Source organism: Pinus tabuliformis, chromosome 4_2 (genome assembly GCF_031772625.1).
Source record: "Pinus tabuliformis cultivar Carrire ecotype Pingquan chromosome 4_2, CPIR1, whole genome shotgun sequence".
Taxonomy (NCBI): Eukaryota; Viridiplantae; Streptophyta; class Pinopsida; order Pinales; family Pinaceae; genus Pinus; species Pinus tabuliformis.
In genome coordinates, this window is record NC_142304.1 from 883,203,093 (window position 1) to 883,219,196 (window position 16,104).

At 38.5% G+C, this 16,104-nt stretch overlaps 1 pseudogene; it reads right to left on the bottom strand.

Moving 5' to 3' along the window:
- The window catches only part of LOC149172518 (uncharacterized), a 72,842-nt pseudogene extending 57,204 nt beyond the window's left edge, over window positions 1–15,638 (bottom strand).
- Window positions 15,639–16,104: the final 466 nt, after the last annotated feature.

The following is a 16,104-nucleotide window of genomic DNA, read 5'->3' on the forward strand; positions in this document are numbered from 1 at the left end:
GACGACATATTACTAAATGCAACTATTATCCACACATGGTCACATTCACAACTCGATCATTTTACTATTGGAATGTGATTATTTACTAGTAGTTCCCCCTAAAGGTGCAAAGGTACGCCTAAGGAACAAAATACTTGAGAAGATTATTTTGAAAAACTAAATCACTGAATATAAAAACTCTTATTTTGAGTAGAATAAATATTAGATAAAATATCTCTCTCTTTTTTTGAAGAAAATTTTATTACGAAGAGCAACCTTCTACTTTAGTGCTTTCTTATGTGATGATGGAAAGTTTCAATTCAAGCATTACACAACTATTACAAGAAAACATTCTTTCTTAGATTTATAAAATTGTCACGTTTACATCAGTGCATTGTTAACGTTGTGTCAAGATAGCAGTAGTTTAAACAACTTGCAATGTTGCTTTTCACTATTCAAAAAATGAAGAGAGCCTCCTCATTTCGCAGACAACCTAGACAATATGATGTAAATGTTCTTGAGAAAATAGGGCATTATAAGTCCCCTTGAAATGAATTGCATTCAATTGTGTAAATAAATGCTTCTAGCAGCTTAACAAGAAATATACTATTGAAACTTCATAAAAAATATGCAACATGGTTCCCACATTGCAAGTTACCGTCTACTGAGATTTATGTCCTTTCTTCATAAATCCTTTTGGGATTTTATGTCCTTTCAATCCTTTGTGGGAGAAACCAATTCAAAAATCCTACCCCAAGGACACAAAATATCAAGGATGAATTTGTTCGAGTCCTCAACATCCAGTAAAGAAATTACCACTTAACCTTGTGTCCGACCCTCAAGAAACACATATCCCACTCCATCCAAATATGAGGCACCTGTTATGACACAAATATGTAGAAGCTTTGAAACAACTATTGCTTCTTCACTCAAAAATCCCATACAACAACTTCAAGGCAATAAATTATATGATAATACTGAAGCAACTCCTCCCAAGTAAATAATAAATATCCTACTCCTCCTAAGTAAATATTGGAAGAGAGAATAGACGAGGCAGTCTAAAAGTGTAAAAACCTCCCAACTTACTAGGAGGCCATTAAAGACGAGGAGAAGGAGCCCTTGAAATTAATAAAACAACTACACAATGAGAATATAGGAAGCAACCATAGAGCCAAAAGATGGAAACTCTCCAGATCCATATAGGGAATTATAATCTCTTGACAATAGTTGAAGGAGCCTCCACAACAATAAATAAGAGATTGTAGCATCATCTCCTAAAGGAAGAGAATAAATCGCAATGACACCACTGACCAATAATGGAATTGTAGCATAATTCTCTTTGTTATTCTCCTTCTAATCAAAGAAGGAAATAACATCACCATCACACCACTCAGATGAACTCCTCTCAGCACAGACACATAGACCCTCCAATACAAGATCCTAGCCGATACTGCAATCCTCAAAACTCTGAAGGTTCAAAACTACTTGTTGGTTGTGTACTAGTGAGTAAGAATGCCACATTCATTTTCCCCCTCCATCACTATTTATTCTCTGTGTACTATATGTATATAAAATCAATGAATTGAAAACATGAAATATGATTTAGTGATCCCTTCTCTTCCTTGGTGGTTTGGAAGAAGCAACTTATAGATCAACTATGCGTGACTTTGAAAATTTTTGATGTGACATTTTAGAAGCTCTCCTTGAGTCTATCCAAAATTTCCTCCACAAAATTCAACCTTACCAGACTGATATTTTCTATCAAAAATTGAGCATATCACTCCAACATTTAATGTGTTGACCCTACCTCAAATTTCACACCCTCGCTCCTTGAAATGCGGGCATGTACTTGCCTTGAAATTGTCATTGAAGCTGTTATTGAATCTCAAGTTTTGTGCCACCAATATCTCCTTTTAGCTTGGGTTGCTTGCCATTTTGATTCTTGGATTTTCAAGCTTTAATTCTTGTTGGAAAATGTGCAATTCCTACCTTGAACTCAAAGTTGGAATGAATTCCTTTTCCTTAGAGTGCGTGTTTCTCCTCAAGCCTTAAAACTCATTTTGATCTCCTTCTCTTGCTACATGTTCTCTTCTTTTGCAAATGTCTTCTCATCTATCATAGCCTCCTCCTCCTTTTCAACTATCATAACCTCTTCCTTCTTCTTAGCTATCACAATAATCTCTTGAAGCTATGTTAGCCTCCTCTTGAAGCTCCCTCAACCTCCTCTTGAATATATATCAACCTCCTCTTCTTTTCTTCTCCTTCTCCAACTCTATACTTGAATAATGAGAGCTCTCCTTTACCTATTCTCCCTTTTTAGTATTTCTAAATGAAGTGAAGCCCTAACCCTATGATCAAGGCATAAGATTAGATATCAAATCTCCTTGACTAAGGGTGTAGATCTAATCTCCCATTGACCCCCTTTTCATGTCCCCCCTTCATTAATGACTTCCCTAGTCACTTTATAACTTGTTGTACCATATACTTTTTCTCATAAAGTCACTTTAATGTTATAGAGTGACTTTAATATAATAAAGTACTAAGTACTTTTTGAACTTTATAAAGTGACTAAAAGTCACATGACTTTAATAACTCAAAAGTCACCTGCTAAAAAGGTGTCTCATGTGTTTTCCTAGGCCAAAGGAAAAAAATAACTAGGAAACACTTCCTTGGTACACTTTTTCTCAACACTCTCTCTTTCCAAGGAAGTTGTTTATCACCACTCCAAAAGTCGGCGATCATCCCGATTCGTGTGCACCTCCTAAAGATCCTGAAGCCTATGGTGTGGCTCCTTGCTGAGGAGCCTATTGTTCTACTTGATCATCCTTTTGAGACCTCCTCAAGGCCTCTCCTCCTCATATCTCACTTCCCTCCTTAGGATAACTTCCTTTGCACAAAAATGTATATGTGGTAGGCCTAGGAAGTCTCACTATAACCCACGAGAATACCCTTCTCTATGGTGGGTTCCAGCATCATCCTCTTCTCCTTGGGACGTGTGAATAAAGGCACCCAAAAATCTTGATGTGCGGAATATCAACCTTCTTCCCATAAAAAGCCTCCTCAAGAGTCTTACTCCCCAAGACTCTGTGTGGAATCTTGTTCTGCAAGTACACTACAATGTTACATGCCTCGACCCATAAGAAAAAAGGTAGCCTATGATCATGCAACATAGGTCTCGTTGCTCCTACTATGGCCCTATTCTTCCTCTATGCCACCCCATTCTTCTAGGGGATAGAAGGAACTATGTACTCCCTTATAATGCCCACACTCCTAAAAAAATCCATCTCATTGGAGGTATATTCACCCCCATTATATGTCCTCAAGACCTTGATCTTCTTCCTGCTTGGTTCTCCATAAGAGCCTTAAACTCTTGGAACCTATTGAAAACCTTACCCTTGGTCTTCATAAATAAAATCTAGGTCTTCTTAGAGTAGTCATCAATGAAAGCAACATAGTACTAAAATCCTCTCAATGATACACGAGGCATAGGAACCCACACATCAGAGTGTATCAAATCAAGAATACCTACTAGTATGTTATCACTGCTCAAGAAAGGTGTCTTAGTGTGCTTGCCTAAAGCACACCCCCTGCACACATAATGATGCTCAGTGTTGGGCTCATATAAATATGTAACCATCTCCATTAGCATCCTAAATGATCCATGGTGCAAGTGGGTCATCATCCTGTGCCAATAATCGCACAAGTCATTGCGACTGGTGTGCGTCACTAAGGCTTTGGTGGGTTGAAACATAAACCTGTAAAGTTTCCCACTGCAAACTCCAATCACTCCAGTACAAGTGATGTTGGATCCCTTGGGATACATAAGCACCTATCCATCTTGAAATACCACTACATACCTCATGTCCTCAATACTCGAGACTGAAATCAGGTTCTTGTTCATCCCTAAAACATATAGAACCTCTATCACTTTCAAGGGAAGCGATGACTCCCTCTGAAAGGATACAATCCCCACTCATTTTGCTTTGACCTTGAAGTTATCTCCAAGCACCACCTCCAAGTCTACATCATCCTCAGTAAGACTCATAAAGTGCTCCCTCACTCCAGTCATATGGCAGGAAGCTCCACTATCAACAAAATAAACACTGGAATATGTGACACTAGTGGCAAGGCTCACTACTAAAGAAAAGTCCATATCAAATCTTGTGGAAAACTCATACACTTCTACCAAAGTTTGGTGTGTCCTTCTGCTTACTCTTCTTGTTGGGATACTAAAATACATAGTGACCCATATTCTTACAAGCAAAGCATCTCACTTTTCTCATTGAAATTCTATGAGATAAACGATAAAATACTCCTTCTAGACTAGTTTTCCCCTTCTGGGTTTTTACAGGGTTAGAGAGTGACCAAAAACAAAATGTTCATTTATGTGTGTTTGCATGTGTAATTATTTTATCAACTGATGTAAAAGTGAATGTAGTGGTAGCCTAGGAGTGTTTTGGTTGCAATTTAATATTGGAGTTTTAACTCAGTAAATGAATATGGGTTTGGGTAGTAAACCATATGCAAAGAAAACTAAAACCGAAGGGGCTACAGGGACCTAACATTTCTGAAAAAGTTTGATGGTGTATTGATGTGGGTAAATATTGAGAGACCCACCAAAATTCCAAGAGACACCACGAGGGGCATTGGGGTCCCTAACATAGGGAACCCAAATATCCAATATATGAAAAACATAAATTTCTAAATATAAAAAATATATACTTTTTAATGTGTAATTAATTGCACATCTACACAATTAAACAACAACCTCCATAATCCAATTGGAAAATAAACAATTTATAAATTGTCATTACTATATTTCCGATTATCAATTAATTAATAGTAAGTATTTGTTAAGAGTAATAACCATTAACCACAACTCTTCATCAAAGGGTGTGAATTCAATAAAAATACTCAACCTTAAGCTTTGTACCAATTCACCTTTCACCTCTTGGATTCATTTCTATTTTCAGTGACCTACCTTTTAACATGGCCTTATGGCTCACTTGGTCATTTGAACCACAACAAAAATAAACATCTAAGAAAGAGATGAAATATTCATACTTTAAGTAGTGTTATGGTAAGGCAAATGACATAATATAATAATAATTCAAGAGCAAAGGGAAATAATAGAAAAATTTAAAGTAACATGAAAAATATAATTACAATATCTAGAATGATATTAACAAAGTTCTAAATAGATTATGATGAATGTTGTAGATAAATTCACCTTGAAAAATTATTTAGGTTCCTTTTTGGAATATATAACTCAACCTTTCCAAGGAATTTGTGTATTGTTTCATGCAAAATTATCAAGGCAATTAATTGCCACAATTTCCTCCAACACTTTGTACCTATTTTTTAGTTATAATGGAATAGACCTTTGTTTCATAGTGTCGCCCATATGATGTATTTAGTGGAGATGCTCAAGTATTTATTTTCTTCATTTATACATATTGTTCGAGTAAGTTAGTTCATTAGTCGAAGGTCTTCGAAAATTCATAGTTTTACTGTCATACAAAGGGTCAAACTCACAAAAATTTTCACTGTTATGAGTTTGACTAACCACTGCCTGGGAAGTCATTATGAAAGTGGTTTTTCATTTGGTCATCAAGGTCTTTATCATTAATGGGAAGGGGTGTTTGAGTTTGAAATCTTTCATTATGATTTTTGAGTCAGAATTTTGGGGGTTTGTATGTCAATTTAGCCTATGATCATTGTTTTCATAGTCTAGGGGGTCATTACATGGGGTTTCCATTTATCACAAGTTAAAACCATAGCAGTCAAGTTTTATTTGTTAAAGTTTTATAGGTCTATTAGTGGTGTCTATTATATCCCCATGTTACCATTCCCATGTCCATCATTCACGATTTATCATTCACCTTTATGTACTCCTTCCATGCGCCATTTATCATCATTTCATCCATCAATTCACACCTCATCATCATGCCATTATACCCCCCCCCACCAAATTCATAATCCATCCTCATAATTCATAATTCATAATCCATGTGGAAGAAGGTCGATGCGCAACCGTTGCGCAAACTAGGATCAACCATTTTGGAAGCTTGCAAATAGGGAAAGGAGAACTTAAAGGATTATACACCATCACATAGACATTTAAATCCTACCCCTTTGATCCATTTTTCCAAAGGAGGTGTGCAACCATACAGAGCATGGAGGGCTACTTGGATTCGCTGCACAGTGCTGCGCAAAATACCCTATTTTAGCCATCATTTTGAAACATTGTTTCCGAACGCATAGTAAAATTTCAATAAAAATGAAAGAGGTTTTTCTCAATCACAAAACAATGAACAATAACCTCTTCCATTTTCTGCACAGGTGTAACATATCAAGAGTTTCGAATGCATATTCAAAGCTCATTTTTCGCAATTCGTAAATTTCATGTTTTAAGTTATTATTTTGCAAAGAATTTTATAGGAATATGGGGAATAATTTAGAGAAAATGAGAGAGGTTTATCTTCAAAAAATTATCATATAAAATAACCTCCTTCAGTTTTTACACAAGTATTTTTTTTTGGGAGATATACCCAAAACATTGTCTCGTTGCGCAGGCGCTGCTTAAACCATACCCACACTATTACACACATGCTGGAGGGAAGTCACCTGTTAGGCTTTCAAGGGATTGACATGGAGCACATGTGGGATCCATATCACCTCCTCAGTATTCTGCCATGTGCCAGTTTCGAAAGCACAAAGTACCTGTCCTTTTGCAAACTCGTAAATCAACCTTTGTGCTTTTTGCTATTTTCACTTCATGTTGATCAAAACAACAACAAAAACGCTTTTCTATTTTTATTTTCGAGGAAAATGACTTTGAAAAACAACCTCTGAGATCAAAGATGCATTGAATTTAGACATTATGATACCTTATGTATGTTCTATATAAGTTGATTAATGGATATGGAAAAGTTTGTTGTTGGTTTCACTATTGCCAGGAAAACTATTGCAGTTTATTCTTGTGATTTGTATTAATGCAGTTGCTTGATTGTTGAAGATATTCCAGTTGAGTTGGAGAGATACTTATGGTACGAATGGTTCAGAAAAATGTTTCTTCTTAGTTTATATGTTGTCATGTTGTGTTATCTTCTTAAACTGATTTGAAGGTGTATGGAACAATTGCACTTGAATTCATTTCATATGCTCATGTATAATTGTACCAAATATTTTAGTTTGCAAATGGAATATGTATACCTTTGAAAGTTTTGTATTTTCTTCTTGATAGTAATTTATCTAAGTTACAGTAATGAAATTTCATTTATTCTACTAGTTTTGATGAATGTCTTGATACCCCCATCTTCACTATCCTACAATTTAATGTTCATCCTGAAGCTGTACTAATCAAGCATTTGTACATGAAACTAGTTGGAAAATACATCAACATGTTGGACTAGGGAGGTCATGATCACATCACTAGTTTTTCCTAGAATCCTCTACCACCCCCATACCAAAAATTAAACATTTTCAGAACTGGTCTCTGTCAAAGATCATATTCAAAAGTTTTATCTCTGAGTTTGCTCAGTGAGGGAGCCCCCTCAGGTTGAAGAAGACCAGTCTATCAACCAAAAGAGGTTTGTGGTTACCTCTGAGTTTTATCCTTTCAGCCTGGAGAAAAATACAGAGTGATAACACATATTATTCATGTTTACATTCTTAAAGAACCAAAACTTTCAGGTTTGTGGTGTATCATGAATATCAAGCTCTAAAAATTTGATATCCACTGCGTTGATGGTGCTGGATATCGCCAACATACAGGGGGTCTCCCCGATGTGAAGTCCCAATTAGACCTCACAATGTTTGGAGTAGAAGCCCCATCCAGAGTATCGACCCGACCACCATAACACAAAGGTTCATGTTGGTTCAACGGATAACATAAGAGATTATATACGTAAACCTTGAATAAGCAAGACGACATTATGAAGCACCAATTGCAAGATGTAAAAGGAAACCTTCATGAGGGGAGACAAGAAGTGAGTCTCTAAGAGGAAAGTAATAGTACTATCCTAGAAGAGGCATATGGTAAAATGGAAAGATTCGTTAGTGAAATAGTTCACACAATGATATTAAAGCGAATACAACACACATTCAACAAGATGAGAACCGAATTCACCGAAATAGTTCAATTTCTCCAGTACATATGAATACAACATATATTATAAACATCCCAAGAATAGTCCTAAAACATTTGCAATACATGCATGAAAATGTGTTGGTTCTTAGAGCTTCAATTATAAGGTGAAAGATCCAGGTACATCAATTACAATGGTGAACACTAGTTCTAATAGTGGAACATTAAGTCATTCCTTGCTTCTCCAAATAATAGTTTTCTCTCCTATGCCAAGTAGAGAAGCCAATACTAGCTCTCCAAAGCTTAAGCCTCCAAAAGCCCTTTGCTTGAGTTATGAGGTTTCTTTTATAATAAGGGGAATGACCTTTCATATCCCCATGACTCTTGAATTACCCTCATGACTCTTGGACTTCTAATGTGTCCTTTGGACTTCTAAACAACTCTTGAACTTCCAATGTCTTTTGGAATTTTCTATATGACTTTTGGAATTCTCCTAAAGACATTTTGTCCATATATGACTAAATGACTTTCCAAATTCCACGTATGACTCTTGGACTTCCACACATTACATTTTGTATTTTACAATGATTACAATAGTATATCATGACTTCCACATCATGATATGATGAGACTTGACATGTCACTATCTTTGATGATTGGGACTGATAGTGACTGATGACATGGACTTTCTCCAATGGTGACATAGCTGCCACTCTGTCTTTTCTCTTTGTTTATTTTTCGATTGTAGCGTTTCCTCCTTCCAAAGGGGCTTCAATCTTGGAGTCTTTGGGGTGATTCGATCATCAAGATTTAAGTGTGTTCTTGGTTCTTTTCTTGCTTCCTTTATTTATCCTCTTTTCTCGATCTTCCTCATGTGTGCTTTCCATGAGGTCCCTAGAATACCTGTTTCTACAATCACTCATGACGAGCAACTATCAGTCTAAAATTCTCCTACTATACCATGTTTTATGCATATTTTCTTGTTTATGCCTTTTTAGTGTGCTTAAAATGATAAAATAAGCTTTAGTGCGCATGGGCTCACTCTGAAAGGATGAAGGACTGGGGAGGAGGATCTTCGAGGCTTCGACATGCGCTCATGCGCCCAAGGGGAGAAAGTAATAAAGGCAAAGCGCATGTCGCAAGTAAAAAGGACAAAGGGAAAATATTTAAGCTTTCCAAGTGCGTTATGTGCTAAAGGGAGAGAGGGAGGGCGCAGGGTGCAGTCCTAAAGGCTGATGGTTGAGGATTCTTACCTTCAGGGTGCGCTCATGTGCCTAAGAGGTCTCAGGAATGGTGCAGGGTGCACTCTTGAAGGTTGAAGGCTAGGGCTTCTTGCCTTCACGGTGAGCCAATGGGCTCAAGCAATTCAGGAGGGCACATAAGAGAAGGTTGAAGGAATGAGCTTCAGGTCTTCAGGGCACACTAGTGTGCTTAAGTAGGGCGCACTTATTCGAGTCAAAAGAGTGTGCTCAAGGAAGACTTAGTCATTTTTGGAGGGCGTAGTTCAGAATAGGGAAGGGTATTTGTGCTTCTGAAGTGTGCCCAACTCTCAAGGAGGGCCTAGGGCACACTTTTGAATAGTGAAGGGTCTCCCATCAAGGCTTCAAAGTGTGCTCATGTGATATTAGCCTTAATGGGGTCGTTTTGTAACCGAAATTAAGTTTGGATGATTGGTCAAGGGGTGAGCAAGATGAGTTTTAGAAGTAAAACCATATGCAAATAATACCAACTCATCGAAAAAAATTAGACATGCTTGAACAATGATAAATATACATCAAAACACGACTTTTTACACATTCCACAAGTACCACGAGAGAGGTGTCTGTGATTGCAACCCAAAAGTGTCGTTTTACATCAACAAAGATGTTATGACCATGAAATGCACCTAAAGATGTTATAATCAATGTGACAACACTTGATACCATTCAAGCATACTTGAAACTCATAGAATAACATGAGATGACATTTGATGATAAAGGAAACACTAGATACGACGGTGATAGTAGGCTCCAAAATTTGTATGAAGTGAAGTTTTGGAGGGTGTTCTAGTAGTGAAAACACATTGGAAATGCACATGAGCATAGTTAAAGCGGGATTGATTTTGTATCATGGCCATACAAGGGCTTCCATGCTTTCTAATGATATACCTTAATATGTAACTTTTTGGGTAAAATATTCTTAGGAAAAATAGAATATTGCTCTCAATATCTAAAACAAGAACTAAAATTGGACCAAAACACAAATACAAATAATACAAGAAAATGACAAACTAACCAAGTACATTTTACATACACCATTAGAAGAAGGTATGGCCATTTTCTCACGGTTGGAGCGATTAGTGGAACTCCCCTCACCACCTTTCCATCTCTTCACACTACTCTTGGAAAATTTGAGGTTGGGCATGAACTTCAGGTTGCTTATAAAGCCCCAAAAGTTGAATCCATTATCAAAATTTTCACACATGCTATTGTATGATATTTTATCAATGTCATTGTCAACAATCACAGTCTTCCAAGATCCAAACTCAACACCTAAAATTGCACTTATTTTGTGCCCATTTGTTCGTTCTAAAGAATCTCCACTGTGACGATCATCTCTTATTCTTGACAATTTGTGAGCCATGTCCACAACAAATTTAAAATCCTTGATGCTCGCTTCAAAGTCTATAAATCCATTATGATGTTTATTCAACACACATGCTCTTGAATTTTCTAAGTCTATTCGTTAGAAAATTAATCTGTATTATGTTGGTTTATTTCTTCTACTTGTAAATTCTGAAAAAGTTATTTAAAACATTTAAATACTGAAATAAACACAATAGGGTCACAACATCTACATATCATCAACTGAAAGAAAACAAACACACAAGTGACACGTTATTTTTGGACAAATGTCCCCGGAAAAACCCAATGCGGTAAAACCGGTGAGGCTATTCTGAGGGTATGTTATTATGCAGTATTTCCTTAAGTAGAATTAGGTGCCTAACCGGCTCACCCGATAGAGAAAAAATAGATTGCAACAATGCCTCTATATTCGGAAACAGTTATTCAAAAAACCTGTCCGACAAAACACTCTCTGGCGACTCTGAAGCTCAATGCTGGCCCTTCTGGCCTCTGCGTCAACCTCTTGCTGACCCACATTAACCCTAGGACCCTCTTTGTTAGCTCTCAGTACTGTCCCTGCCTCTCTGTCTAGTACTTATTGCCCCTCGCTGCTGATCAATGATTAACTTTTTCTTAGCAACCCCGCTCTAGCAAAATGAATGACTGATCACTCTGGTGTATTCTCCAACTGACCCTCAAGCCTATTCTTATACTTTTCTCGTTGGTCCTTCAACGATTGTGATTAAATCTCTAATCAACAATTAAGATCAGGTTTGGCTTGATCCATGAATTTTGGAACCTTCTAACCCACTTTTATATTAATACCCATTAAAATTTTATTTTTCCTAAGTTTAGACTTAGGAACTCCATTAAAAATATGAATTATTTTAATATCTCCCAAACTGGGTACAATATGTCCAAACCATTTCTGGGACTTGAAGATCTCATGTGCTCTAGCCGCTCCACCAATTTTAACGACTATAGCACATCCGATGCTACCCCAAATAAACACCCCTCTTAGCAAGGACTGTGCTCTAGTAATACTCTTCACTGAGCATCACACTAATTATTCGACACCGGTACTTGTGCTGATGCTAGGCCTCCCTACCCAACATCCTCTGCATTGCTGCATCCTTTACTGCTACCCATGGCTCTGCCACTGCCACTGTTGCATCCATACGGCAGCTCCTTCTACATCCGTGTTGTTGCTGGTCCATTCTCCAACACTGCATTTGCACTGCACCCCACTCTCATCATGCTGCATCATGCTACTGCACACTGCTATTGCACTGCAACTCAGTTACTGAGAAGTAAGTAACTGATCCACCCAACTTCTGACATCCCTGTCAGGCTAGAAACACTCCCGATGCTGAAGCCCTCTCTGTCGCTAACAAGTGCTCCCACTACTGACCTCTACGTTGCTGCAACAACTCCCTGCATCTCGCATCTTTGCACACCTCTTTGTGCCATCCTACACCGTTGTAACACTCCTGTGCCTCTCGCATTGTTGTAGCCTGCTAGCCTCGCACTGCCCGAGGACTTTGCACTGTAGCACTCTCTGTCGCTTCATCTGCATTTGTCTCTACCGACATCCACCAATCCTACTACTTCTCTTTGGGGCTCCCATAGCAAGGTATAATCCAAGAGGTTGGGTACCTCAAGGGTCCTGCCACTCATCACATGTAGTCCTCTTGACTACAGCTTGATGTCTCCCCACTTCTTCTCAAGTGGCACATGAGCACTCATGGCACAATAATCATCCTGCTTGACTTCTTTCTCCACCTTCACTAGCGCTGCCTTAGATTCAGAAGCCTCTCCCTTACTCTTCTTCCTCGGACACTGGTTTGCATAGTGACCCAGTTCCCCACAATGGAAGCACTTGACTTAGGAGAGGTCCTTCTTCTTCCTCTTCCTTCTTGATCCCGACCCCTTTGTTGCTACTTCCCGTCTTGGTCAGTCATCTAATCACTTGTTGACGAAGAGCAGCCCACAGTTCTTCCCAATATGGAAGACTCGCCCTGCCCAGTATGCTCTGGACAAATGTATCCCACTCCTCGCAGACTACGTTAAGTGCAGTCCTCACCATCAACTCTTGATTTGGCATGGCCCCTATGGTAGTCAGTTGGTCACGAATCTCCTTCAACGATTGAGGAATACATCTATCTGCTCTCCCTTCTGCATCTGGTATGACCTTAGATGATTGTCTAGGAGCATCTTTCTCTGCATGGAAGTATGCTAGTACAATGTCTTCAAAGTGTCCCACATCTCCTTTGTCGTTTCCTTCTCTGTAATATGTTGGATCACATGATCCTTGACCCCATCAAAGATGATGCACTTTTCCTTAGCCATTGCCTCCTAGTACCTTTCATTAGCTATCGGGTCAATTGGGATAACCATTACTCTCAAGGCGAAGCCCTTGATACGATGTCTGTCTAAAATAGACAAGATATTGGCCTTCCAGATGACAAAGTTGGACGCTTTGTCTAGCCTGTCCTGATCTCTCAGCCCATTCACGACCATCTCTCTGCTCTTCTTTGTCGACTCCTCCGAGTCTCTCTACTTTCTGCCTAGAAGTTCTTGGTTCGACCCCTGCTGAGTCTCTCTACTTCCCATCTGGAAGTTCTCGGTTCAACTCCTTTGAGTCTCTCTACTTCCTATCTAGGAGCTCTCTTCTAGACTCCCTCTGAGTCTCGATTTCCCTCCTGGAAATCCTTCTGCCAACCGTCAAGTTGCCCCTCTCCAATCGTCTATGCAACTGCAACACTGATCCAAATTCCTTGGCTAGAAATCTTCCTCAGAAGAAACTTCCTCTACCTTGGTCTTGCCCTGTTAGGTACTGTCCTGGACATAGTACCCCACCAACTTCGCTCCTGCAAATTGCCCACAACTTCCTTCACCCCAGCAACTGAAGGACTGAGCCTCTAGGCTCTGCGCAATCCCAGCTACAACAAAAATAGATCCCTCAGCGACTGCGTCAACCCTCCTGGTCTCTGCGTGGTTCTGCATGAGCCTCTCTCTGCCCACCTCAACCTTTACGCTGGCCTCTCTCTAGCCTAGATTGATGACGCAGTCCCTCTACGTCAACCCTTCCTTTGTTGCTTCTGCAAGGATCAACTACTATCACTCGGGACAACTAATTCTGCTGCAAATGCTCTGCTTAGCTGATGCCTTCAACTCTCCTGTGATTTGCAACCATGCTATGATATGCTCTGATACCATGTTGAATTTTCTAATTCTATGCGTTAGAAAATTAATCTTTATTCTACTGGTTTATTTCTTCTACTTGTAAATTCTAAACAAGTTATTTAAAACATTTAAATATCGAAATAAACACAATACAATCATAACATCTACAGATCATGAGCTGAAAGAAAATAAACACACAAGTGACACCATTATTTTTGGATAAATGTCTCCAGAAAAACCCACTGCGGGAAAATCGGTGTTGTTATTCTGAGGGTATATTATTATGCAGTATTTCCTTGAGTACAACTAGGTGTCTAACCGAATCACTCGACAAAGAAAAAATAAACAACAAAAATACCTCTATATTCAGAAATAGGTATTCAGAAAACCTGTCCCACAAAACCCTCTCCGGCGACTCTGAATCTCAGCGTTGGCCCTTCTAGCCTCTGCGTCAGCCTCCTACTAACCTGCATCAGCCCTCTGAGGCACTGCGCAGCCTCTGGGACCCTCTACATCACTCTAGCAGCCTCTACATGGATGACGCAGTTCCTCTGGCCTTTGAGATATCTCTGCTGGGCTTTTCTTGGCCTGAATTGGCTGTTGCTCTCGCTCTCTCTACTTCTGCACTGGTCTCTTAGTACTGTGGCTGCCTCTCCATCCAATACTCACTGCCCCTCGCTGCTGATCAATGATTCACTTTTGCTTAGCAACCCCGCTCTAGCAAAATAAATGATTGATCACTCTGGTGTATTCTCCAACTGATCCTCAAGCCTCTTCTTATAGTTTTCTCGTTGGTCCTTCAACGACCGAGATTAAATATCTAATCAACGACTAAGATTAGATTTGGCTTGATCCATGAATTTTGGAACCTTCTAACCCAATTTTATATTAATACCCATTAATATTTTATTTTTCCTAAGTTTAAACTTAGTAACTCCATTAAAATAATAATTATTTTAATATCTCCCAAACCGGGTACAATCTGTCCAGGCCATTTTTGTGTCTTGGAGATCTCATGTGCTTTAGCCTCTCTACCAATTTTCATGGCTATAGCACATCCGATGCTACCCCAAATAAACACATGCAACATTGATGTGAGAGTGTCATATGAACTACAACTTAGACTACCCAATTTTTGGATGCAATAGTTGTATATCATCAAGCCTCAACTCAACCACATCTTTGGTACCCCACAAATTGGCAGAAGTGGAGAAACTTCCTTTTCATTGTTGTTTAGTAATATTCTTGCACGTATCATGTTCTATATTATTTTTAAGAGATCCGCTTCTTGAAAGAAACATAACTAGATCATATCTCTCTCTATCATCCAAATCCACCCACTATAGGCTTCGATTGTCATCCTTTTTTATCTAATCTTGTAATTCCTTCTTAATGTTGGCAATTTGATTACCAATCACTCAAATAAATTGCATATACCTTGTAGGGGCATCTTTCCTTTTAATATGCCTTATTTGTCGAATTTGTTACTCTAATGGCCCTTTCAAAGTCCTCTAACTGTTTAGAATAAGAATTGTGATCAATTAGTAGTTAACAATGTAATCACCATCTAAAGAAAATATCTAATATGTAGGAAAAACACAAACAAGCATGGAATAAGCACAACAGGTTGGTTCCCTTGGAAGTCACCTACAATTTTGCAGTACCAAGAGTAGTGATCAGCTCTCTCTTTGTATCTCAATCAAATTGACCAATTCCACATCAGCGAGATTAGACTTTCCAAGACTTTGATCGTGCAACCATGTTCTATAAGTAGATTCCATTATGCAATACATTAAGGGTAACTCAATTTCAAATCCTTGAACTAACATATGTAAACTCGGATATTCCATAAATTATCGACAAGAACAGATAATCCAAATAATAGGGAACCATGGTAGGCCATGTTTTGGCAGTAGTTTAGTCCAAGGTTATGGGAGTTAGATTCGACAAAAAGTCAACCAACTTGGGACTTAGGAAACTCGATGAATCCGTAAAATTTGGTAATAGAAAAACACTCAAAATAAAAGAAGTTTGTCCTAGAGACAAAATAAAAGTTTTTCTGAGTTTTGGGTGAGTTTCAGTTTAAAAATGTGTCTCAAGCTGAGTTTTCACCAAATACTCGTTTCCCCTTCTCTTCCTTGGTGGTTTGGAAGAAGAAACATGTAGATCAGTCGTGCGTGACTTTCAAAATGCTTGGCGTGACCACCAATAAGACAACTTCTCACAAATAGAGAATTCACCATACAA